The following is a 24,426-nucleotide window of genomic DNA, read 5'->3' on the forward strand; positions in this document are numbered from 1 at the left end:
AGGACGCACGGGCGGCGGGGAGCGCGGCTACGACGTAGGCACGGCGGCGGTAGCGTCGGCCATGGCTGGGGGGCGCGAGGGGGAGGAGCTGGAGAGGAGAGGGGGTGTCTGGGGGGTTCGGGGAAGAGAGGGGGAGCGATCCACGACGTCACCGGGCGAGGGGAGCGGCGAGGCGGCGAGCAGGTGCGTGGCGCGCGCTGCGGTCGCCGTCGGGCACCTGCCTGCCTGCCTGGCCGGCAAGCAGCTCGCTGGAGCGGCGCTGGGCTGGGCCGGCAGGTGGGCCGGGTGCTGGGCGCCAGGTAAGTTTTTCTATTTTTTCCTGTTTTCTGTTTTTTAATACTTCTGCAACTTTGTTGATTTATTAAAAATACTTAGGCAACTCCTAAAATCACCAAACTACTCCTAGTCCATAGTTGGATTATTTCCAACATGAAACATTTTAGTTTGGAGATATTTGAGCATTTAAATATTCTATATAATTTTAAATGCCCAAATTCAAATATTTATGATTTAATTCAAAAACCCTAAGATGGCCTAGGAAAATGTGCATCACTTTTGGCAGAGGTTCTGAACCAAGACAAAAATGATGGGCATTTTAGAAGGGCATTTCAGGTTCATTGAAAAAGTTTTTAGTAAACCCTAATTGGTTTCAGAGGGGGCTGGGGGTTCTGTCATCCCCATTTCAAGTTTCTGATGAAAGAATAAGCATGATGCAACACTCTAATGCATGAACTAGCTAGGGTGTGACAGCAGGCGCGGTCGGCAGCAAGGGCCTCCAATCACGCCGCGACCACGACACCATACACCCGCCGGGAGCAGGCAAACTCGAGGGCCGCGCTCACGGTGGGCCGAGAGCTGCTGCAGTGCAGGCTACTGGAGGGCGGCCGTGACATGCTGCTAGAGCGGGTGGCAGAGCTCCTGGGCTTCGCCGCCTCGGGGGCTCAGCCCTTCTGCACCCAGCTCCCATCTCAAGCCCAGGGCGGCCCGCGCGGGGGCTCCGCACGCGCCCGCGGGCTCCAACGCCAGCAAAGCTGTCGGCACCGGACCGGCGGCGGCGCTGCCCCCGCTCCCGGTCCACAGAGAAGAAGGACTCGACGCGACCCACGGCCCCAGTGGACAGCCTCGCTACCACCCCACGGTGGGCGCGTCAAGCAGAGCTGCGTGGCACACGGTGCACTACGGCATGGCCTTCGGGATGACGGCGCCAGAAGAATACGTGCCCCTCATGATGCACCAAGGACACCCTCACGAGGGCGAACAAGGCATGCTCCTCAACCCAAGCTGGGGGGACGAGGCGCCAGAAGCTGAGCCCTTCCAGGAGCCCCGGGACGGTCCCACTGGCCACGCTGGAGGCAATGATTATCGGGTACCGCTAATTCCTCAGGAGCAGGCATACGCTAATCATGGATCGCAGGAGGTGCAGGTCGCCACAGCGAGCAGCTGCCCCGCTCCCACAGTCTGCTACCCCTCGGGAGGAGGGCGCAGGGGGCTGCAGGAGAGGGGCCGAGATCCGACATCACCACCGCGGTGTTCGGAGCAAGGTGTTCTCAGGAGGTAGGCCCTCTGCTGGGGAGGTGCCTCAGGGCCTGCCCCTGGCGGAGGACCCGTGGTCGTCGGGGGAACCGCTGGCGACCGCTCTACCCCATCGGCGGCGTCCTGGTTTCCGGTCGTCGTTGATGGCACTAGAGTGTGGCGCAAGGCGGGGCCCTCGTCTGGCGATATGAAGCAAGGCCGGTACCTGTGAAGAAGGCCCAGTGCCTGTGAAGCTCGCCACCCCGTGACACTCTCACGTAATAATGAGTGGGGCTGTACACGCCCCGGAGTCTCTGGGGTGCCAGCCTCAGGCCCTGGGGCTCCCTCCCACGCCCAGTGGCAGCACTTAGCTACGCGCTGGTGAGAAGACGTCCAAGACTAGATTAGGTGCCGGATGCGGCCTTTTGTCTGCTTTCATTGCTTTTCCCTTTGGTTGTCGCTTTCCCCCTCTGGATTTAAGTTGGATTCAAATTTGAGATTTGCGTGTGTTCGGGGAAGGGGTGCTTAGTCTCGTTCGAGCAATTTCTCGCATTTTGGTTACCACTTCGCCTCAGATGCCTCCCCTCGTGAGCCCCTCGCGAGCCGGGTCAGGCCTAGCTTGTGCGCAGCCCAGACTGCCGCCGCCGCGTCCTCTCAGGAGGGTTTTTTTACTGCCGATCCTACGGATTCGATCAGGGAACACTCGGGACACCACAGCCTCCCATAGGCTACCTCAGGGCCCGCACGGGACAAAGGTAAACTAGCCGACCAGTGCGTCGCTTAAGCCAACCACTTGGCGCGGGCACATGGGCAATGTAACGTCTACTAGTACGAAGAACACAAGTTTTACATGAGGGGCTCCCCCTCCAAAATGCTCTCACAGCCATCAGGCCAAAACCTGAGTTCTATTCATGCAGGGTAAGGAAACAGGAACGATGCATGATCAGTCGGATGAATCCCCCAATGCGTCCTCAGGAGCACCACCCGAACCGTTGTTGGCGTCGCTGAACTCGCCATCGCTGTCTGCGTCACCGCCAGCGGCGTCAGGGCCGTTCACCACACCGCCCTCGTTGGCAGCCACGATCACGCCGTTGTTGTCTGAAGCAAAGGCCCTGACAAGAGCATCCACATTGTCTTCCACCCAGTGCGCCAGGTTGTCTCGGACGGCCTGGGGGACTGGGGCGATGGTGGCGTCGAAATCGAAGTGGGGATCCATGTTCCAGAGATGGCTGAAGACGCGAGAAAAGGCGCGCCCGAGCAGGGTGCGGCTCCTCTCCTCCACCAACCTATCGGCCCTGACCGACCGCGCCTCCAGCTGCATCACCACGTCGGTGAAGAACTGAAGGTTGCCGCCGTAGTTGACTGCGTGCGGCTCGCCAACAGCCGCCTCGCAGATGTTTCCCAAGGCTGTGTTGGCTCTCTCCCGGAGCGTGGTGAGCATGGGGCCGTGCTCATGCTCCAGGATCCGCCGCTGACGTATCTCGTCCGCATTCTGGCGCGCGACGACCTCAGCCTCCTCCACCCGCTGGCGAAGAAGGAGCACCTCGGCCTGGGAGGTGGTTGACTCCCCTTGCGCTACCTCCAGGGCGGCCCGAAAAGCATCGGCCCACCGCGTTGCTTCCTCCAGCTTGGCCCTCAAGGCAGCAGTCCTACCTTCAGCGTCGGCCCGGATCAACTCCAGCCTCTCCTCGAACTTGTGCTCGAGGTTCAAGCGTGCCATCGCCACCTGACGTCTGACCTCCTCGAGGACACAGGCTTCCCGTGCAGCGACATCATCCTCCGCCTGGATCACCAAGCGCTCCCTCGTCTCCAGACGCTCGTACTCGCGGGTACGTTCAGTGGCTTCCAGCGTCAGCGCCTTCTCACGCTTCTGCAGCTCTGCTGGGTCGCCAGAGGCCACCTTCATCGACACGAGGGCTGCCTCGCGCAGCTCCACTTGCTCCTCTAGTGAGTGGCACCAGGCCAAGAGCTCCCGAGCCCGCTCCTCCGCCGCCTCTTGCCGCCGGTCAGCTTCCCGGGCCTCCTCAGCGGCCCAAGATCGGGCCTCCCGAGAGGCCACCGACGACGCCTTGGCCTCTGCGTCGTCAAGTTCACGCTGATGGCGCACAAGGGCGATGGTGCCCTCCAGCTCGCGCCTCTCTGCAGCCAGGCGCAGGCCCTCGGCCTCAAGGCGCGCATCTTCATCAGCAAGCTCCTCACCAAGCAGGCTCACCGCGTCAGCCGCCCTTCGAAGGAATCCTTGGCGAAGAGCGCGACGGTACCGGGCGCGCTCGAGCATGTCTTCCACACCATCATCTGCCCCAAGCAAGCGCCGGGTGCCACGAATCAGCACTCCCCCTCCGGGCAGGGGGCTAGGGGCTGGCACCCTCGCGATGGCCGTGCACGCCGCGCCAGAAGCCCGGCCTGGAGCCAGCCCGTCCCCAAATGAAGAGCGCAGGGAGCGCCTCAGCCAATCGCAGTCCACGACCAGGCGAGAAGCCCACGGCAGGCTGGCTATGCCACGAGAAGGCCCGCGAAGGAGGATCGCAAGGTGCGCAGGGCCACGATGCGCCTCAGGACGGTTCGCCTCTCCGATCGCCCTCACCACAAGGGCTCTGCTGCTCGGAGCGCTTGAGGACGGTGGAGGGGCGAAGCCAAGGGGGACGGCACCTCAGCCGTTTCCGCGAGCTCGGCTAGAAGGGGCCTGTGGAGCAAGGATCAGTAAAAGCAACAGAAGGATCGGGAGCTGGGAAGGGAGAAGGCTTACTCATCAGTGGCGAAGTACTTCCTACACTTCAGCGGGCGACAAGGGTAATCGTCGCCCAGGGCCTCCCTTCTCTTCCGGAGGGCCTCAAAGTCCACGCGGAAGCGGCCCAACAGTTGAGCGCAGGGATCAACCTGCGACGAAGATGGAGCGTCTAGGCGATCCGTGTCAGGGGCGCCTGCCTGATGCGCGCTGCCAATCGCCTCGCCAAGAGAAGCGGCTGGAGCCTCAGGGGCCTCAGTCGCGGGCGCTGAGGGCAGTTGCTTGCCACCCTCAGCCTCAGCGGCATGGCCTCCAAGAGCTGCTCCCTCATGAGCACCGCCTAGCGCTGTCACCCCGCCGGGAGCCCCCTCGGCCTCTGGCGCCTCATGCCTCCCTGCTCCGCCACTTGAGGAATAGTCGCCTCGGCCGACTGGAAGGGCATTCACCATCACTGGGTTCTCGCGAGGCCCCTGGAGGCCGGTAGGGCGCGGCCCCCACTCATCAAAGATAGGCATCTGATTCACAAAATCGCCCCTGTTCTGGCAGAGGTACAGCAAGGACCCTCCCTGCTGGATGCTGCCAGGGTTGGGGTCCCCAGTTAGGATCAAGAGCGCTGTTCTCAGCACTTCAGGCGTCAGATCCTATTCCTAGAGCCTCATACGATCGCCACGCCCGCTGAAGGCCCACATCCGGCGAGAGTGGCATTGGAGAGGAGCAACGCGGCGTAGTAGGAACTCCTTCACCACCTTGGGCGCTGTCACGCCAAGCGACCTCAAGAACGCGAAGCGGTGCTAGACGAAGACGAGCTGGGGGCTCTCAAGCGTCTCCTGGTCCCGACCCGAATTGGGGACAGCAGGCGAAGTTGGCTTCGATAGCAGGGGCTGGGCACCCCTGCATCGACATACAGCCACCGCTCGCGGAACCCAGCTGCGGGCAGAGGGAGCCTGAAGTCAATCCCTGAGGCCGCGGTCTCAGACGCGGCAACAAAGCTCACGCACGCCCAACATTGGGTAGGGTCGACAAGGCACAGAGAGAAGAAGTGGCGCAGCAAGGCAACCGAAGGAAGGATGCCCATCATTGCCTCGCAAACAAAGGTGAAGACCGAAAGGAGGGTGATGGATTCAGGACCCAGATGCATCATGTGGATCTGATAGTGGGAAAGCACGGCATTTAAGAAATCAGAAAAGGGGGGAACCAGACCCGCCCACAGGGCGTCGGCAAAATACGGGACCTTGGTGACTATCCTGTCGATGGAGAAGTGGGACGCAGGCCAGGCCGTCGTCCTCCCACATTCATTGAAGATAGTGGCCAGAGCCGAGCTAACCTTGCCCAAGCCCTCGGCGGGGGCCGCCAACAGCGGCGAGCATGGCGGAGGCATGGGTTTCTTCCCTCTTCCCTTCTTCGTCGGAGCCATGGCGATGGGAAGGGGGGGAAGGTTCGAGATTGGGTTGAAAACAGAAGCTGGAGTTCGAGCGGAGGAAGGACAAAGGGCGCTCGAGCAACAGAAAGGGGAGCGGCTATGTACGACTACGAGTCCGCTTAGCATGGCGCAAAATAAGGGGGGCGAGGGGGAACAATGCCGCCCACGCCCAATCAACCGCCACGCGGCGCCCAAGGCCACAGGCTGTTAGGGCCCATGGCGCTTTGCCCTTGCCCTTTCGCCTCCCTGCACGGCCAAGTCCGGGCGCGCCTTGGGCCCGGGGGCTACTGTCGGCGTTCTGGGAACGGGGGTCCCCAGACTTGCCTGCCTGCGGCCTGCGGCGTGGCTCAAAGTGGGCCCAGCACGGCCCATCTTCATCAACACAAACCCAAGACCCTCGCGAGGGGCCAAGCCTCGCGGGGCGGACGACACAGAGCTTCCTCAGGCACGGCCTCATCAGGCTGGCTCGCGAGGAGGCGGAGAGATCAAGGCAGGGTACCTCACGAGGTGCCCGTGATGCAAGCCATGACGACCAAGGGTGCCAGGCGGGCGCCAGCCCGTGTAGTGTCCTTCTTTCCTCTTTGGTGCAAAGGGAGCAAGCGCAGGCGAGAGCATCAAGCAAAGGCACCCATTTCGGTGCAACGAGACCAAGACCAGTCCAACGGCAGGGAGGAAGTCATTGTGGAGCCCAAGACAGCATCACCACTAGAGCCTTTGGCAGGCGAGGACCAACTTTAGTCAGGATAAGTGTACCAGATGTTCCCCTTCAAAATGGCCAATTGTTGGCGCCCTTCCCGCTCAATATTTGGGAAGAGGCCCAGGGCCTTTGCCTATAAATAGGACTAGCCACCCACAGGGTAGAAGAGAGGAGATCGGATCGCAATCGAGAAGAGAGAGAGAGAGAAGGGTGACTGAACTCCACTAGCAGTTCGTCCCCCCAGCCAAGAACAGACCCTCGTGAGGCTGTTCTTCCTTGTATTGCTCATCATCATCAGCCCATGAGGCAATCCACCACACCACACACTGGAGTAGGGTATTACACCACAACGGTGGCCCGAACCAGTATAAACCCTGTGTCTCTTGTGCTGTTCTTTCCATAGCTTAGATCTTAGCGAGACGGAGGGGTGCAGGTAGGTAGAAGGCGAAATCTCCGCGCGCACCCCAGTGTTCGAACCTCAAGGGTCTGCCGGAACCCGAAATCCGACAGGCGTCTCTGTCCCGACCGCCTTCCTTTTGAGCCTACCCGGCTTCGGTACCCCTTGTGGGTGAGTCACCGCGGGTTCGGCATGGCGTCCCGAGGGCCTTCCCTGTAAGACACCATATGTGTGCGGTTGGTGAAGTGCAAAAAAGGGATACTTCTCAGAAGTTGGGACTCCGGTTTTACTTACATGCGATGCAGGGAGCAGGCCGGGATAATCAGTTATGATGGCCACCAAGGCACCATCGCAGCTCAACTGATAGAACGTCCTATCGATGAGCTCCACGAATATGTCCGGATCTTCTTCGAGTCCGGAGTCGAGGGCCCGGTCAGGGTCCTCTGGCTGTGGAGACGGGATATGGACCTCCCTCACAGCTTTTTGCAGTTCCTGCTATGAAATAGCAAGGTAAATACTTATGATGAAGAATGCGGGAAGGTCAGGAGTAAAAGGTAGCAGCTCGCCCAGTTTGGGGGGTTGTACATGGAGAATCCATCCCGTGGCTTAATGCGGATGAACTCCTCTTCCTCTCCTTCGTATAAATCGGACAGTATTTTCGCTAGAGCTGTGGCGGAGTCCGGACCTTTACGGCCGCAGCGGGTGGCATCGTCTTCTCAATTGAAGTGCCACATGGGTTTCCCCCGATACTGAAGTGGCTGCACCCCCCGCATTATACATATTTACATAACCTCGATTATTGTCAGTCCTGATTTGGCCAGCGTTTTTATCCTTCCCATCAGGTAAAGTACCTCTCTGTTATCTTCCTCCTGGGGGCTCCAAGGGCGCCAGCTGCGGCGTTTCTTCAAAGGGGCGTCATTGAACTCAGGAAGGGCCACCCGAATAGGGTCCGGAAGGGGTACGTCCTCCATATAAAACCACTCTGAAGGCCAGTCTTAGGATGTCTTCTTCGGGGTACCGGATAGGTATCCGGTCCCGGCGATGCGCCATATTTCGGCTCCACCCACTTGATATATTGACTCCTTCTGTGTACGGGGTATGAGGCAGAATAGCCTCTTCCATAACTCGAAATGAGCTTCGCAGCCTAGGAACAGCTCACAAAATGCGACGTAGCCGGCGATGTGTAATATGGAGGCGGGAGTAAAGTTATGCAGCTGGAGGCCATAGAACTCCAGGAGCCCGCAGAGGAATGGATGGATTGGAAATCCAAGTCCCCTCAATAAGTAAGGGACAAGGCATACCCGCTCCCCCATGGATGGGTTGGGAAAACTCTTCGCTTGCTCCCTGCCATTATAAGTGGCTAGTCCGGCTCGGACGGGGACCATATACACAGGGGGAGAAACGCCTGGGTCTGTAACTCTACTAATTTGCTGTGGGGGACATTCATGGGAAGCCGGACACTACTCATTACGACAGGTACTCAGGATTTGGAGGGGAACCCGCCTTGCAATGCCGAAGACAATTTGCGCGCCGAACTCATCGACATTGAAGCCTGGTTCAGGGGCTACTGAGGGAGTCTTGGATTAGGGGGTCCTCGGACAGCCGGACTATATCCTTTGGCCGGACTGTTGGACTATGAAGATACAAGATTGAAGACTTCGTCCCGTGTCCGGGTGGGACTCTCCTTTGCGTGGAAGGCAAGCTTGGCAATTCGGATATGTAGATCTCCTCCCTTGTAACCGACTATGTGTAACCCTAGCCCCCTCCGGTTTCTATATAAACCGGAGGGTTTAGTCCGTAGGACAACAACAATCATAATCATAGGCTAGCTTCTAGGGTTTAGCCTCTACGATCTTGTGGTAGATCAACTCTTGTAATACTCATATCATCAAGATCAATAAAGCAGGAAGTAGGGTATTACCTCCATCGAGAGGGCCCGAACCTGGGTAAACATTATGTCCCCCGCCTCCTGTTACCATCCGCCTTAGATGCACAGTTCGGGAACCCCTACCCGAGATCCGCCGATTTTGACACCGACGGGGTGCACCACATTTCCCAACACGCTCAATCCCCTTTGGCCGGACACACTTTCCCGGGTCATGCCCGGCCTCGGAAGATCAACACGTCGCAGCCCTACCTAGGCACAATAGAGAGGTCACCACGCCGGTCTAAATCCTATGGCGCAGGGGTCTGGGCCCATCACCCATTGCACACCTACACGTTGCGTACGCGGCCGGTGAGAAAACCTAGCCTCCCTTATACAAGAGCAGGCGTTCCAGTCCAACCCGGCGCGCACCGCTCAGTCGCTGATGTCACGAAGGCTTCGGCTGATAATACGATGTCGAATGCCCATAAATGTTCCCGCGTAGTTGGTTAGTGTGTATAGGCCAGTGGCCAGACTCAGATCAAATACCCAGAACTCGTTAAGCATGTTATTTTGAAATAACCGCGGACGCCGACCAGGGCCAGGCCCACCTCTCTCCTAACTGGTCTCAACCTACCCTGTCGCTCCGCCACAAAGATTCACTCAGACGGCCGTCGGGACAAACATCCTTTCGGAGCCAATCCGTGAATCACTCGCGGGTACTCTACGAGCCGACCCGACTTTAGTCACCACAAGTATCATATAATACGTATATAAGTATATGCCCGTGATCACCTCTCGAGTGATCACGGCCCGATAGTATAGCATGGCAGACAGACAAGAATGTAGGGCCAGTGATGATATACTAGCATCCTATACTAATCATTTAGGATTGCAGGTAAGGTATCAATAACTGTAGCAACAATGACAGGCTATGCATCAGGATAGGATTAACAGAAAGCAGTAACATGCTACACTACTCTAATGCAAGCAGTAGAGAGAAGAGTAGGCAATATCTGGTGATCAAGGGGGGGGGTAGCCTGGTTGCTCTGGCAAGAAGGAGGGGTCGTCAACACCGTAGTTGAACTAGGGGTCGCCGGCAGTCTCGGGGTCTACCGGAAAGAAGTAACGGAGGGGGAACACAATAAATAACAAAGCAATCAAGGTAGCACATAGTGTAACATGGCATTAGGCGGTACTAGGGGTGACCTAACGCAGTACTAGGTGCTACTGGCAAGGGGGGAAACATCCGGAAAAGTTTTCCCAGTGTTTCGAGTTTTTGGTCAAATGAAACGAAGGGGGAAAGTTTCGTGTTCGCTATGCTAGGGATGTGTGGTGGACGAACGGGCTGCGTATCCGAATTTGTCTCGTCGTTCTGAGCAACTTTCATGTACAAAGTTTTTCGATCCGAGCTACGGTTTATTTTATATTAATTTTAAAAGATTTAATTGTTATTCTGAAATTATTTTAATACGATTTAAATAGTAAAACGCTATGTGTACACAACAGAGGCCAGCCACAGCCTAAGGGGACCCAGTTGACCTAGTCAACTATTGACTAGACAAAGGTGTGAATAGTGCATCTGGGCCCCGCATGTCATTCTCTTTGCTTTTATTAGATGATTTAATTGTTTTTTATGCAGCAGGGTCCACATGTCATTGGACCAAAGACTAATTAGGTGGGGGTTAAGTTAATGGGGATTAGCCCCCTAATTATTGGACCGGGCCCAGCGTTAGTGGCCGGCGGCCACAACCCGCACGCAGCCATTGGACGATGCCAAGGCGCGGCGAGGCCGGCTGGCCGGCGCAGCCGCGAGCGGGAGTGAGCGGGGGCGCAGCTGGTGAGGAGGGGTGGTGGGGCGCGGCTGCCGGCGCTAGCAGCGGGCGGAGGCGGCGGCGATGTCAGGCGGGTAGTAGCGAGCAGAGCGTGCGCGGGCGGGGACCTCCAGTGAGCGGCGGCGGGGGAAAGCAGCAGGCAGCAGCGAGCGGCAAGGAGCAACGGTGGCAGTGGTGCAGGGGCACGGGGAAGAGGTGGGGCGCGGCAAGGGCGCAGCAACGGGAGGGGACGCGCGTGGGGCACGTGTGTGCGCTGGGCGCGGCCAGCTCGTCGGTCACGCAGGGGCAAGGGCAGCACGAGGCGCGGTGAGCGTGAGAGAGGAGGCGTGACCGAGCGTGTCCACAGACAGGGGGGTGGCGTTTGACCAGACTGCATCTACGGGGCACAGGAAAGATCAAGAGAAGATTAGGGGGATGATGAGCTCACAGAGGGCACGGGGAGATGTCCAGAGAAGCCGGGGGAGGGCGAGGATGAGCGGATCGACCAGCGGTGAGCGGTGGAGGCTGTCGATGATTCTTGATGAAGGTGGCGGCTCGTGGGCGTTCGAGCCCGTCCGGGTCCTTGTTGTCAAACAGGACGACGGCTGTGGTCCTCTTGGGTGCCTCGGTTGGCCGTGGGGAGGCCAGTGGCAACGTGCATTGTGGTGGTGGCTACTCTCAGGTAGAGAGAATCGAGAGAGGGGAGACAAGCGAGGGGAACGGAAGTGGCTAGGGTTGTCCCAAGGGTTGGGGATGGTCTTATCCACCACTGGGCATCGGCGGATGCGCGACGCATGGAGGATCCACGCCATGGACGCACATGCTGCCTCCAGAGCGCCTTAGATGAGCAGTAGGTTCAAGACAACAGCGTTGGTGGGCTGGGCTATACTATACACGCGTAGAGCCCAACAGTGTAGTGGTTCTTTTCCTTTACCCTTTTTCATTTCTATTTTTCTTCCGTTTTGCCTTTTATTTTAATTGAAAATGACTTTAGTTGAACCCAATATCTAGCACATAAATATTAGGCAGTGGTTTGAGCTAGTACAACAAGATTCAATTATTTTTGAATAGTTTATATATACGTTTAAAATAGGGATGGTTCAAATAAATAAAGTTGGCTCTATTTTAATTAGGTTGAGGTCATTCAATTATCTTGAATTATGTTGATTCCTGCATGACAATTTAGTAGTGATTAAAGGCAATATTATGAACTCTTTTTTTAAGTTTGAAGAAATAAATATTTGACTTGCTATTTGAATTTGAATTTGAGGTCAGTTTGGAACAAAGTGATGATTAGCAAAAATTAATTATGATGTCGTGGCACCATTAACAGGAGTTTACTGTAGCTTAACTACCCGGGCATCACAATTCTCCTCCACTACAGGAAATCTTGTCCCGAGCTTTAAGAGGTGGAGTAAGGGGGAAGGGATTTGGTTATGAAATTCTAATGGATCTTCTCGGTCTTGGTTGCTCTTCTCGAAGTGGTCGATCCATAGCGGTGATGACTTCATTCCTATGCATTGATGCATCATGATGAGGTTGTCGTCCTTTCTTCAGGAACTCCATCATACTTATGAAAATGGCAAGGGGTAACTTCAAAATAACGGGCCCCTGAAAGGTTGACTATCTGGTTGATAACATCGGGGATGTTGGCGGAAAGTAACTCTCGAATGGAAACTTAAGACAATATCGAGAGCAAGGTAAGTAGGTACCATGAGAAGTTTTGAGCAGGTAGGCAATCGTTCGATGCCTGAAACAAAGTGTGAAAGGGGTCCAGAGCAACGAGAATAAGTATTAGGTCTAATACCAGAATAGGTCACTACAAAGGTGGCTCATGATCTTTCATACGAAGCCAAACGTGAGGAATGACTTTAGAAACAGGGGTGTACCGGAGAGTCAGGTTTTGATCCAATGGAACTATGGGTTATGGGCCCACCATGTGGGTTAAAAGTAGGAAGGGTGTTGACATCTTGCACGGTCATGTAAGCAAGGCATGTCAGAGGTTAGTCTGTCGGTTATGTCGACAACAACATCGGTACTAAGGGTGAGGGACGAAGAGAACCATTTTTCTTGCTCGTTGAACGAGGAGGACCGATAGGCAAAGGTCTCATCCATCGGTGGTTACCGAAATGTCATCAACAAAAGTAACAGGGTCTTTCTGACAGAATTGTAGAACGAGGTGTTTACAAAAGCAAGAGAATAATACCGCTTAGATCATATAGATCTCAAGAAAGGTTAAACCAAACAATGGAAAGGAAAATACGATTATTAGATTTAAACAGAACAATGGAAAGGAAAATGTGTTTAAACACATATTTCAAGGGTATATCCTCCCAAGTACAAGCAGAGCATGATATCCATGACTGGATATAATGTAGAAAACTCTTTAGGTAAGGTGAGAGAAATTTCATGACATTACCCATACAGTGGTGTTTGGGTAATTGAGCAGGAAACATTTAGCATTGGGCTTCAAATGTTCTTGTTGATAATCGGAGTACCACATACAAGCTTCAAGATAGCATTGACATGGTCACTGGGGTAAAGACCAGACTTTGGAAACACAAAGGATCCATCAGGAATAACTTGTAGAATAAGTCTTACGATTTCCTCATGGAAGAATGGATAATCTTACTGAAAAGGAATCTATAACAATAGGGCCTCCAGTCAAGTGTGCTAGGCACGATATCACCTTACCAGGTCATATTGAAAGACCAATGTTATAACTCTTGGAAATATGTTCCAACCATCATATCTGACCGGGATCGAGATCTGATTAGTGCCAGGATACTTCAGACTCGGGATGCCTGAGAAGAAAAGGTGCAACACAAATTGACGGGATGACATTGTAACGTTCTCGGGAGATGAACTATGGAAGCGAGTTCCAAAACAAGAGTTCATCATTAAACCAAGGAGAGGATGAGGAGGTGGCTGATGGACTCAGCGAAAATTCATCGAGATTTCCAAAAAGATAGATCTCCACAATTATGTGAACAAGGAGGTAACAACTATCATATCAAATGATATAATGATGTATGCTCGAGGAAAAACATACACAATTAAACATTGGTTGAAAGGTGCACCCGAAATATGGGCTGGGTTGCACGATCAATGTTGAAATGGTGACTTAATGAATAGAAGAATTAGAATGAAACTATAGACCATTCACTTCAAAACAATAGGGTGGCTAGAAGGGCAAAATCCAAACAGTGTCGTTCACTTGTTGGTGTCCTGGTTAGAATCGACACGGGGACCAAGAAAGAATGGTGATGGTGAGAAGTATCACTATCGCAAGAATTAATAGCTGGAGCAATTCTCTCAACATCCTTGACATAAAAGATGGTAATACCCCAAGATAGAATCCTAATATAAGTTGGATAGAAAGGAAATCTAGGTGCAACACAAAACATGAACAAGTTTTGTGTCAGGGTGAATGCAAGAATGTTGTCGATGTTAATAAAATCATCGAGGGGAGAAGGATGGCATTTCTCATCATGCATTCAATTGATATCCTGGAAGAGCTCAGAATGCTGATGATGATCATGACACATTTGTCGAGAGATCTCATGAAGATGTAATCGATCGGCGATGACACCAAGTTGAAGGAATGATGAAGCGAAAGGTTATTGGAACCATGGGTACGACACAAACTTGAATCAAGTTTGCTGTTCAAGGAGAAATGATATGACGAGGAAGATCGACGTAAGATTAGCTCACCGTCGAAATTTGTGCTCCGGGAAGAAGGACCAGGTAGCAAAGTTAAAATTTAGCACAAAAATGATATAGCCGATCAGGCTAGGAATGACTTGAAGGATTATTAAACTCGTAGGCAATGAAAATTATTTAGGAGATATTGAATCGGAGTGCGGAACCGATTCACTTATCGGTGTTCTCGAGTGACTAATAGCTTAGAACCTGGGGGAAATCAGAAATTGATGAGAAGCAATACTAGATGAAGACTCATAGGAAGCAACACAGTTCTTTGATATTCTCGAGATACCATAGGGTAAAACTCAAAGGTAGATCAGGATAGAGGTTGGACCGGTGAACTAATATGCAGAAGACAAGTATTTTAACTTGTCAGAGAAATGGGATCATAGAAGAACACTATGGTCAAAACCAAGATTGCAAAAGACAAATCACAGATACAAGATCAATTTATAACATGGGGACAATCATTGTTACGAGAAGCTTCCATGATAAGATCTACATCATTTCCATGGGCATGAACACAAAGTTCAAGGTCGACTCCCACTTCTCCAATGCATAACCTTTCATTCACTTCTCGCGTTTCAAAAATGACATTAGTGTTGAAAAAATTACCTGGTGAAATACCAGATAAGTATGACAGATGAAATCTTTTGGGATCACACAGATTAACGAAGGCATAGGTTCAACCCATAGGGGCTTCTTAGAAACATATACCACAAGCTTCAAGAGTAAATATCTCCAGCTGAAAAGCATAGCATGGTTGGCCAATCAGAGAATAGGATTTACCAATGGCATTATATATATATATATATATATATATATATATATATCAGAGGAAGAACTTCCAAAGTGATTGAATATGAAGGACGTTGTCGGATAAAATCTAACAAAGGATCCGATGGTCGTCAAGGGATCTGATGTAAGCATCGGTACTCAACCAGAGGAAGAAAGAATGCAAGGAGATCGGATTATAGAAACAACTGACTAACTCAAAGCTCAAATGCAAAGGAATTATGAATTCCAAGACAAGGGATCAGAAGCAATGCTCTGATTAGGGATGGATAAGTGGAATAGCCTTAGGGTTACAATCGATGGTAATTTGATTGGCCGAGATCCAGCTCATGTTTAAAACGCCGTCTGAGCCAGAAGGATGAATTCTAGGATCTGATTGAGGATTGCGAGCATTCGCAACATATTGAATCAACAGACTCAAATGATAATGACAAGGGATGCCAATTAAAATTACGAGACTTATGGGTTTAACCATAGTGCAAGCCAGCAAGAATTTTAAGAGCAATAAGCTGCTCAGGATTTTCGGAAGATCGAATGGGATGTCGAAGACTTTTGTGAACTACATGAACAACTGGGAAGAAACAAATCCTCGGTGTGTGTGAGGATTAATTTGTAGGTGTATTCAGGTGACAAGGAACTGCAAGGAAGTAGGCACAAGGATTCTCGGAACAACAACGAGTATTTTAGGGTATCTTGTAATAACAAGAGTAACTGGGGACTAAGGTAAGAATGGTAAGTGCATGTAGTTATATATAGGGGTTGACAGTGGAAGGAAATTGCAAATGCAATGAGCACAAGTTCTCGAGATAACATCGGAGAGTATCTTCTGAATCTTCTGATGCAGCAGGCGATCATCTGTAATATGGGGCTCTCCGAAAGGAAGTAATTACGAGAACCTAGAGTTAGAGTTAGCAAATTCGTTTAACCTGAGTAGAAGAGAGTCAGAGTCCCAGAGTATAGACGAGGAATAAAATATCCTAATACCACCCAATGGCTACATGGGCCCATGGGCCGCATAGCCATGCTAGTAAAACAGTTTTCATCGACTAGAATCAACTTCGGCCAAGGAGTGTGGAAGGGGGATTCCTACAGGCAGTCGGCTCTGATACCAACTTGTGACGCCCCCGATTTGACCGTACACTAATCATACACGCAAACGTATACGATCAAGATCAGGGACTCACGGGAAGATATCACAACACAACTCTACAAATAAAATAAGTCATACAAGCATCATATTACAAGCCAGGGGGCTCGAGAGCTCGAATACAAGAGCTCGATCATAGACGAGTCAGCGGAAGCAACAATATCTGAGTACATACATAAGTAAACAAGTTTCCCTTAAGAAGGCTAGCATAAACTAGGATACAGATCGAAAGAGGCGCAGGCCTCCTGCCTGGGATCCTCCTAAACTACTCCTGGTCATCGTCAGCAGTGGCGTCTGGCTCCTGGGCTCCATCGTCTGGTCGGAACAATCAGGTATTGAAAGGGGGGAAAAGGGGGAGAAAAGCAACCGTGAGTACTCATCCAAAGTACTCGCAAGCAAGGAACTACACTACATATGTATGCATTGGTATCAAATGGAAAAGGGGTATTATATGTGGACTGAACTGCAGAATGCCGGAATAAGAGAGGGATAGCTAGTCCTATCGAAGACTACGCTTCTGGCCACGTCCATCTTGCAGCATGTAGAAGAGAATATAAGGTAAGTTCACCAAGTAGCATCGTGTAGCATAATCCTACCCGGCGATCCTCTCCTTGTCGCCCTGTTAGAGAGCGATCATCGAGTTGTATCTGGCACTTTGAAGGGTGTGTTTTATTAAGTATCCGGTTCTAGTTATCATAAGGTCAAGGTACAATTCTGGGTCATCCTTTTACCGAGGGATACAGCTATTCGAATAGATCAACTTCCCTGCAGGGGTGCACCACATTTCCCAACACGCACAATCCCCTATGGCCGGACACACTTTCATGGGTCATGCCCGGCTTCAGAAGATCAACACGTCACAGCCCTACCTAGGCACAACAGAGAGGTCGGCATGCCAGTCTAAATCCTATGGCACAGGGGTCTGGGCCCATCGTCCATTGCACACCTGCATGTTGCGTACGCGGCTGGTGAGCAGACCTAGCCTCCCTAATACAAGAGCACGCGTTCCATTCCAACTCGGCGTGCGCCGCTCAGTCGCTGACGTCACGAAGGCTTCGGGTGATACCACAACGTCGAGTGCCCATAACTGTTCCCGCTTAGTTGGTTAGTGCGTATAGGCCAGTGGCCAGACTCAGATCAAATACCCAGAACTCGTTAAGTGTGTTATTTTGAAATAACTGCGGACGCCGACCAGGGCCAGGCCCACCTCTCTCCTAGGTGGTCTCAACCTACCCTGTCGCTCCGCCACAAAGATTCACTCAGAGGGCCATCGGGACAAACGTCCTTTCGGACCCAATCCGTGAATCACTCGCGGGTACTCTATGAGCCGACCCGACTTTAGTCACCACAAGTATCATAAATATGTATATAAGTATAGGCCCGTGATCACCTCTCGAGTGATCACGGCCCGATAGTATAGCATTGCAGACAGACAAGAACGTAGGGCCACTGAAGATATACTACCAACCTATACTAAGCATTTAGGATTGCAGGTAAGGAATAACTGTAGCAACAATGATAGGCTATGCATCATGATAGGATTAATGGAAAGCAGTAACATGGTACACTACTCTAATGCAAGCAGTAGAGAGAAGAGTAGGCGGTATCTGGTGATCAAGGGGGGGCTTGCCTGGTTGCTCTGGCAAGAAGGAGGGGTCGTCAACATCGTAGTCGAACTAGGGGTCGCCGGCAGTATCGGGGTCTATCGGAAAGAAGTAACGGAGGGGGAACACAATAAATAACAAAGCAATCAAGGCAGCACAAAGTGTAACATGGCATTACGCAGTGCTAGGGGTGACCTAACACAGTACTAGGTGCTACCGGCAAGGGGGGGACATCCGGAAAAGTTTTCCTAGTGTTTTGCGTTTTCGGTCAGATGAAATGGAGGGGGAAAGTTGCGTGTTCGCTATGCTAGGGATGTGTGGCGGACGAACGGGCTATGTACCCGGATTTGTCTCATCATTCCGAGCAACTTTCATGTACAAAGTTTTCCCATCTGAGCTATGGTTTATTTTATATTAATTTTAAAAGATTTAATTGTTATTTTCAAATTATTTTAATACGATTTAAATAGTAAAACGCTATGTGTACACAGTAGAGGCCAGCCACAGCCTATGACCTGTGGGGCCAGGGGACCTAGTTGACTCAGTCAACTACTGACTAGTCAAAGGTGTGAATAGTGCATCTGGGGCCCGCATGTCATTCTCTTTGCTTTTATTAGATGAATTAATTGTTTTTTTATGTAGCAGGGTCCACATGTCATTGGACCAAAGACTAATTAGGTGGGGGCTTAAGTTAATGGAGATTAGCCCCCAAATTATTGGACCAGGCCCAGCGTTAGTGGCCGACGGCCACAGCCCGCACGCAGCCACTGGCCGCTACGAGGGCGCGGCGAGGCGAGGCCGGCTGGCCGGCGCGGCCGCGTGCGGGAATGAGCGGGGGGTGGGGGGCAGCTGGTGAGGAGGGGTGGATTGGGCATGGCTGCCGGCGCTAGCAGCGGCGATGTCAGGCGGGTAGCAGCGGGCAGAGCGTGCGTGGGCGGGGGTCTCCAGCGAGCGGCGGCGGGGGAAAGCAGTAGGCAGCAGCGAGTAGCAAGGAGCAACAGCGGCAGCAGCGCACGGGCACGGGGGAGAGGTGGGCGCGGCAAGGGCGCAGCAACGGGAGGGGATGCGTGCGGGGTGCGCGTGTGCGCTGGGCGCGGCCGACTCGTTGGTCACGCGGGGGCAAGGGCAGTGTGAGGCGCGGTGAGCATGAGAGGGGGTGTGAGCGAGCGTGTCCATGGACAGGGAGGTGGCGTTCGACCAGACTGCATCTACGAGGCACGGGAAAGATCAAGAGAAGATCAGGGGGATGAGGAGCTCACAGAGGGCGCGGGGAGATGTCCAGAGAAGCCGGGGGAGGGCGAGGATGAGCGGATCGACCAGCAGTGAGCGGTGGAGGTTGTCGGTGATTCTGGATGAAGGCGGAGGCTCGTGGGTGTTCGAGCCCGTCCGGGGCCTTGTTGTCGAAGAGGACGACGACCGTGGTCCTCCTGGGCGCCTCGGTTGGCTGTGGGCAGGCCGGTGGCGATGTTCATCGTGCCGACGCGGCGGTGGCTACTCTCAGGTAGAGAGAATCGAGAGAGGGGAGACGAGCGAGGGGAACGGAAGTGGCTAGGGTTGTCCCAAGGGTTGGGGATGGTCTTATCCACCACTGGGCATCGGCGGATGCGCGACGCGTGGAGGATCCACGCCATGGACGCACACGCTGCCTCCAGAGCGCCTTAGATGAGCAGTAGGTTCAAGACAAGAGCGTTGGTGGGTTGGGCTGTACTATACATGTGTAGAGCCCAACAGTGTAGTGGTTCTTTTGCTTTACCCTTTTTTCATTTCTATTTTTCTTCTGTTTTGCCTTTTATTTTAATTGAAAATGACTTTAGTTGAACCCAATATTTAGCACATAAATATTAGGCAGTGGTTTGAGCTAGTACAACAAGATTCAATTATTTTTGAATAGTTTATATATACATTTAAGATAGGGATGGTTCAAATAAATAAAGTTGGCTCTGTTTTAATTAGGTTGAGGTCATTCAATTATCTCAAGTTATGTTGATTCCTGCATGACAAGATAGTAGTGATTAAAGGCAATATTATGAACCCTTTTGTTTTTAAGTTTGAAAAAATGAATATTTGACTTGCTATTTGAATTTGAATTTGAGGTCGGTTTGGAACAAAGTGATGATTAGCAAAAATTAATTATGATGTCGTGGCACCATTAACAGGAGTTTACTATAGCTTAACTAGCCTGGCGTCACAATACACAAGACCGGATGAGAACCAGAAGACGACGATCCTTGGCAAGATCCTTGCCAAGGAAATCCATGAGACCCCCCGGCAAGATCCTTGCCGGGGATGACCGCGTTGCCACGGCAAGACCCTTGTCGGGCCCTCGGGAAGACCCTTGCTGAGGACACCCGCCGGGCCGCAGCCAGGACCACATCTGCCTAGACTCCACGGTCGCTCCCATGCAGCTGCTAGCTTAACCAGCTAGGTAGGCACCTGCGTGGCAGCATGCGGCCTCCACACCGACTCAGCAAGCACCTGCGTGGTGGCATGCAGATCTTCGTGAAGACTCCGCCACCACGCCAGCCCAGCAGCCAGCCAACATGGTGCTACAACGCCCTGTCAGCTCGGACGCGCGTCGGAGCCAGGCGAGGCGGCGACAGCTAGGACGAGCTTCCTTGCCGTCCCCAATAAAGCTAGAGGGGGACATCGGCGGCGCATTAAATGCGTTTGTCCGACGGTGCCAGAGGATAGACTCAGCCACTATACACCTTTCCACCTCCTGTGTGCCACTGTGGCAACCCCTTTTGTCTATAAAAGGAAGCCCGAGGCGTACTGGAGGGGAATCCGGATCTTTTGGACTAGAGATAGACCGTAGCTAGTTCAAGAACTCAAGAGCACTCAAATATACATCAAAGCAGGACTAGGGTATTACGCGTCTCCGTGGCCCGAACCTGGGTAAACGATTCTTATGCTGACTACCAGACCCGCTCTTTGCACAACCCCGCACCCGCCAACCGTAGAAGGGATCCCAGGGATTCCATAGGTGTCGTTTCCACCGACATCTTTGGCACGCCAGGTAGGGGGCACAGTTGTGGAAATCTGGTCTGGTTGAAGCAGCGGTTTCATCATGGTCGTCACTCCAAGGAAGAAGACGACCGAATGACCAAACAAGTGGCATCCTCGATGGATGCAGTGAAGGCTCACACCTCGGCAAAAAAGCTAAGTCATGCAAAACTTTGAGCAATTCCTTTTTATATATAAGGATATCGTCCTCGACGATCTTGCCCTGTGTATGGAAAACCTGCACGTAATGGGGCCCTGCCACTATTGGCAACACCCTCGTTCTATTTCGAGTCCGCTCAACAGTTCGAGCGGCTGCGTCGAGAATGGCAGGGTGACCATCTGCAATTGGCAACGCTCTCGTTCTGTCTCGAGTCCGCTCGACAGTTTGAGCGACCGCGTTAAGAGCAGTGAGGTGGTTTGCCCGACAGCAAGCATACCCAGTAGGCCATTGGGGATCCGTCCTCAAAGCGCCATGGCCTGGGTTTTCGCGCTGGCAAGCCTACCCAATTAACGTAGGGTAGACATACAAAGGGAGATCAAACGGGAAAATAACATGCATCATTTCAAAAGCACCGCAGAGTTATATTACATCAATTGTTGCTGCGGTTCTAACAAAAGATAAAAATTGTCTTGGTCGTGAACCTGCAGCGGCGATAAGAAACGGGGTGCCTAGTCCAGGTGCTGGCCTTCTATCCTCCGAACTCCATCGATGCGGCTGATGACGGGCTTGATACACTCCCCGAGCGTCGCGAGGTCCATGCCCTCCGGCAAACTCTCCAGCGCAGCATCAAAGTCGAGGTCGGGGTTCTAGTACACCACCTTGGTGAGGACCTTGGTCACGGCACCCCGGCAAAGCCTTCGGGCCTCATCGGCCAGAGAGGCCGCCCTGTTGGAGCGGAACTGCTCCAGGGCCCTAAGAACACCCTCGAAGAACTGGGTCAGCTTGTCATTCGGAGTCACGCTCGGCTCCGAGACATACCTCATGTTTGGCATCCCCATGGTAGCCAACTACATGGTGATCCTGCCGGCGACGCCGGCGAGGCGGTCAATCCAGAGTTTCCCGCCTTTCACGAAATCCTCGTGGTTGGCGGTTTCATTCTTTCGCAGCTGCCTCTCCTTCTCCAAAATCTTGGTCAGGGTCTCCTCCCGGGCCCTGACCTCTGACAGCATCCCCTCAAGACCCTCTAGCTTCAGCTTCGGGTCTTGGATGGAGTCGTTGGCCTTGGAGAGTAGCTCGGCCTTGGCGAGGATTGTGGCATGCGCATCAGCCAAAGCACCTTTGGTCGCGTCCCTCTCCCCCATCAGCTCCAGGTCCTGCTTCTTCAGCCCGTCCCACTCCACCTCCAGCTCGTTCACCTTGCCGACATGGACCTGGGCCTGAGCATTGAGTGCCTCCTTGTGCTTCTGCTCCAGTTCCTGGGTCCGCTGCATGACAAGCTTCTCGACCTCCTCGTCCTTACCGCGGAGTGTCACAGCAAGTTTCTCCTCGCGCACGGCAAGGTCCTCCTCATGGGAGTTTAGCACGGCTTGCTGCTGGTGCCGAGCGGCTTCATCCTTGGTGGCCTCTTGTTTCGCTGCCTCCTGGGCCTTCTCGATATTAGCTTGGTTCATGACAAGCTCCAGCTTGCGCTCGGCCAGCAGATCCTGCGCGGCCTTCAGTTCCTCACAGGCCTGGCGGAACCAAGTTTGCATCTCGGCGATGTGCCCCGCGAGGTCCGCCTCCGCCTTTTCCACCGCCGCCATCCTGGACTTGGCCTTGTCTAGGCGGGCACGGTGAAGCGCCTGGAGCTTATGGAAGTTGGCGCTCATGCCCTGGAGGAGCTGCTCTTCCTGGGAACCGCTGCCACTGGCGCTCGGTTCGTCAAGGACCTCAAACCCGGCGGCGGCAAGCACCTCGTCGTCGAACACCTCCCCTTCAGCGGGCGCCCTGGTGCTCGCCGTTCATGGGAGGTGGACGAACATGTCGTCGTCCACCTTCAGGTACTTGCCCAAGCCAGGGGTGACGGAGGAGGAAGGATAGTCGTCAACCACCCCTCCTCGGCAGCGCCCTAGCCAGCCTCCCCGGTAGGCCCCTTGCCGGCCTCCTCGGCAGCGGCCCTGCCAGTCTGCCTGACAGGCTCCTTGGTGGCGTCCTCGGCAGCACCCTTGGCAGCCTCCTTGGCGGCGATCTTGTCGGCCTTGGCCATGGCGTCCCTGGCAACCTCCTCGATGATGGTGTCCACGTCCTTCCGGTCTACCGAGGAAGGATCTGGATACCGAGAAGGGGAATGAGGTGGAGTCACGACCAAAATTCAAAAGAAGAAAAATGAGCGGGGATAGAAGGAAAACAACTCAGCCATGCCAGGCTGAGAAGAAGTGCCCCCCTCCCCGCCAACATTCGGTGCCGGGACAGAGCCGCCGGCGCCCGAGTTCGCCTCCTCCTCCTCCTCTGTGCGCATGGGCTTGGTGCTTGGCGCACTTGCCGGGGACGCACCTCGGGGAGGCGTGGTTGATGGGGGTGGCGTGTTGGGGGTGGCCCTCAGTGGCTCCTCCTGCTGTTGGCCTCCTCCTACAACCACGGCAATGTCAGCACCAAGAGATCGTGCCCCAGCACACATTGATGGAGAGCGAGTGATGAACGCATGCTGGGGGTTGCGCCGGGGGCTACTGTCCGGGCTGCTCTCCACCACCAGCGGCGTACTCGAGGTGCCCGCCGGGGGCTGACCACCCGTCGAGGCCCTGGCCCTCTTCGCCCTCTGGGCCAGCATTTCCATGTCCCTGCAAAGACGAAGACAAGTCAAGAACAATGACATGGTCTAAGGGGGTGGAGATGATAAAAGACAAGATACTTACTCATCCTCCGCCTCCTCTTCCGCTGCCTTCCTCTTCCTCCTTGGGCTAAGGGACCCGCAGTCGAAGACAACCTCCGTGTCATCAACTGCGGGAGGAGGGGAAGCGGGTGGAGTTCAAGGACGCTTGGACGAAGAAGAGGCGGTCGCTTTCTTCTTCGCCACCACAGCCTTCACCACCTTCCCCGCCACCGCGGCCCTCATCTGGCGCACAGACACCCCCTGGGCTTGTCGCGGTTACGCGGCCCTGCCGGGCCGGACCGGCTTGCCAGAGCTGGCCCGTCGCAGGACACGCCCTCTCCCTGTGGCCGGGGGGACGACAGCCTCGACCTCCTCCTCAGATGACTCATCGACCACATCTTTGATGAGAGGGGCCCCGGTGCCGGCGTTGCTGGCCTCCCGAGCGGACTCCGCCCACTAGGTGAGCTCCCTCTCCTCCGCGGCCGCCGCGGGCTCGTCCTCCACGCCACCAGCGCTGCCGGCCTCCTTGGCGAGCTCCGCCTCTACCGCCCTGGTGGCGATATAGTCCAGCTCCGCTTGGGTGGTGCCCTGGATGAGTAGCGGCTCGTTGTGGACGTACTTCTCCGACAAGGTGTCGAAGAAATCATACACCTGATCCTCCTCTGGCTCGGCCCAATTCGGGTCAAGGTCGTGCACATTGAAGTTTGGCATCATGGCGATGATGTCGGTTTGGCGAGAGTTGTTGCTCAGTGGGACCACCCCTGCCGGCAACCCAAACAAGGGCCCCTTGGCGACCTTGCCGGCCTTCACGGCCTTGCCGATCCTCTCAGCCCTGTCATCGCGGCTCATGTCGAGCAGTAAAAGCCACTGGCAGAAGTGGGAGTGCCCCATCACCGTGAAGTTATGGTTCAGACCAGGGCGAAGCCTCATGATGTCAGCCACGTTCCTGAAAAG

Source organism: Triticum dicoccoides, chromosome 4A (genome assembly GCF_002162155.2).
Source record: "Triticum dicoccoides isolate Atlit2015 ecotype Zavitan chromosome 4A, WEW_v2.0, whole genome shotgun sequence".
Classification (NCBI taxonomy): Eukaryota; Viridiplantae; Streptophyta; class Magnoliopsida; order Poales; family Poaceae; genus Triticum; species Triticum dicoccoides.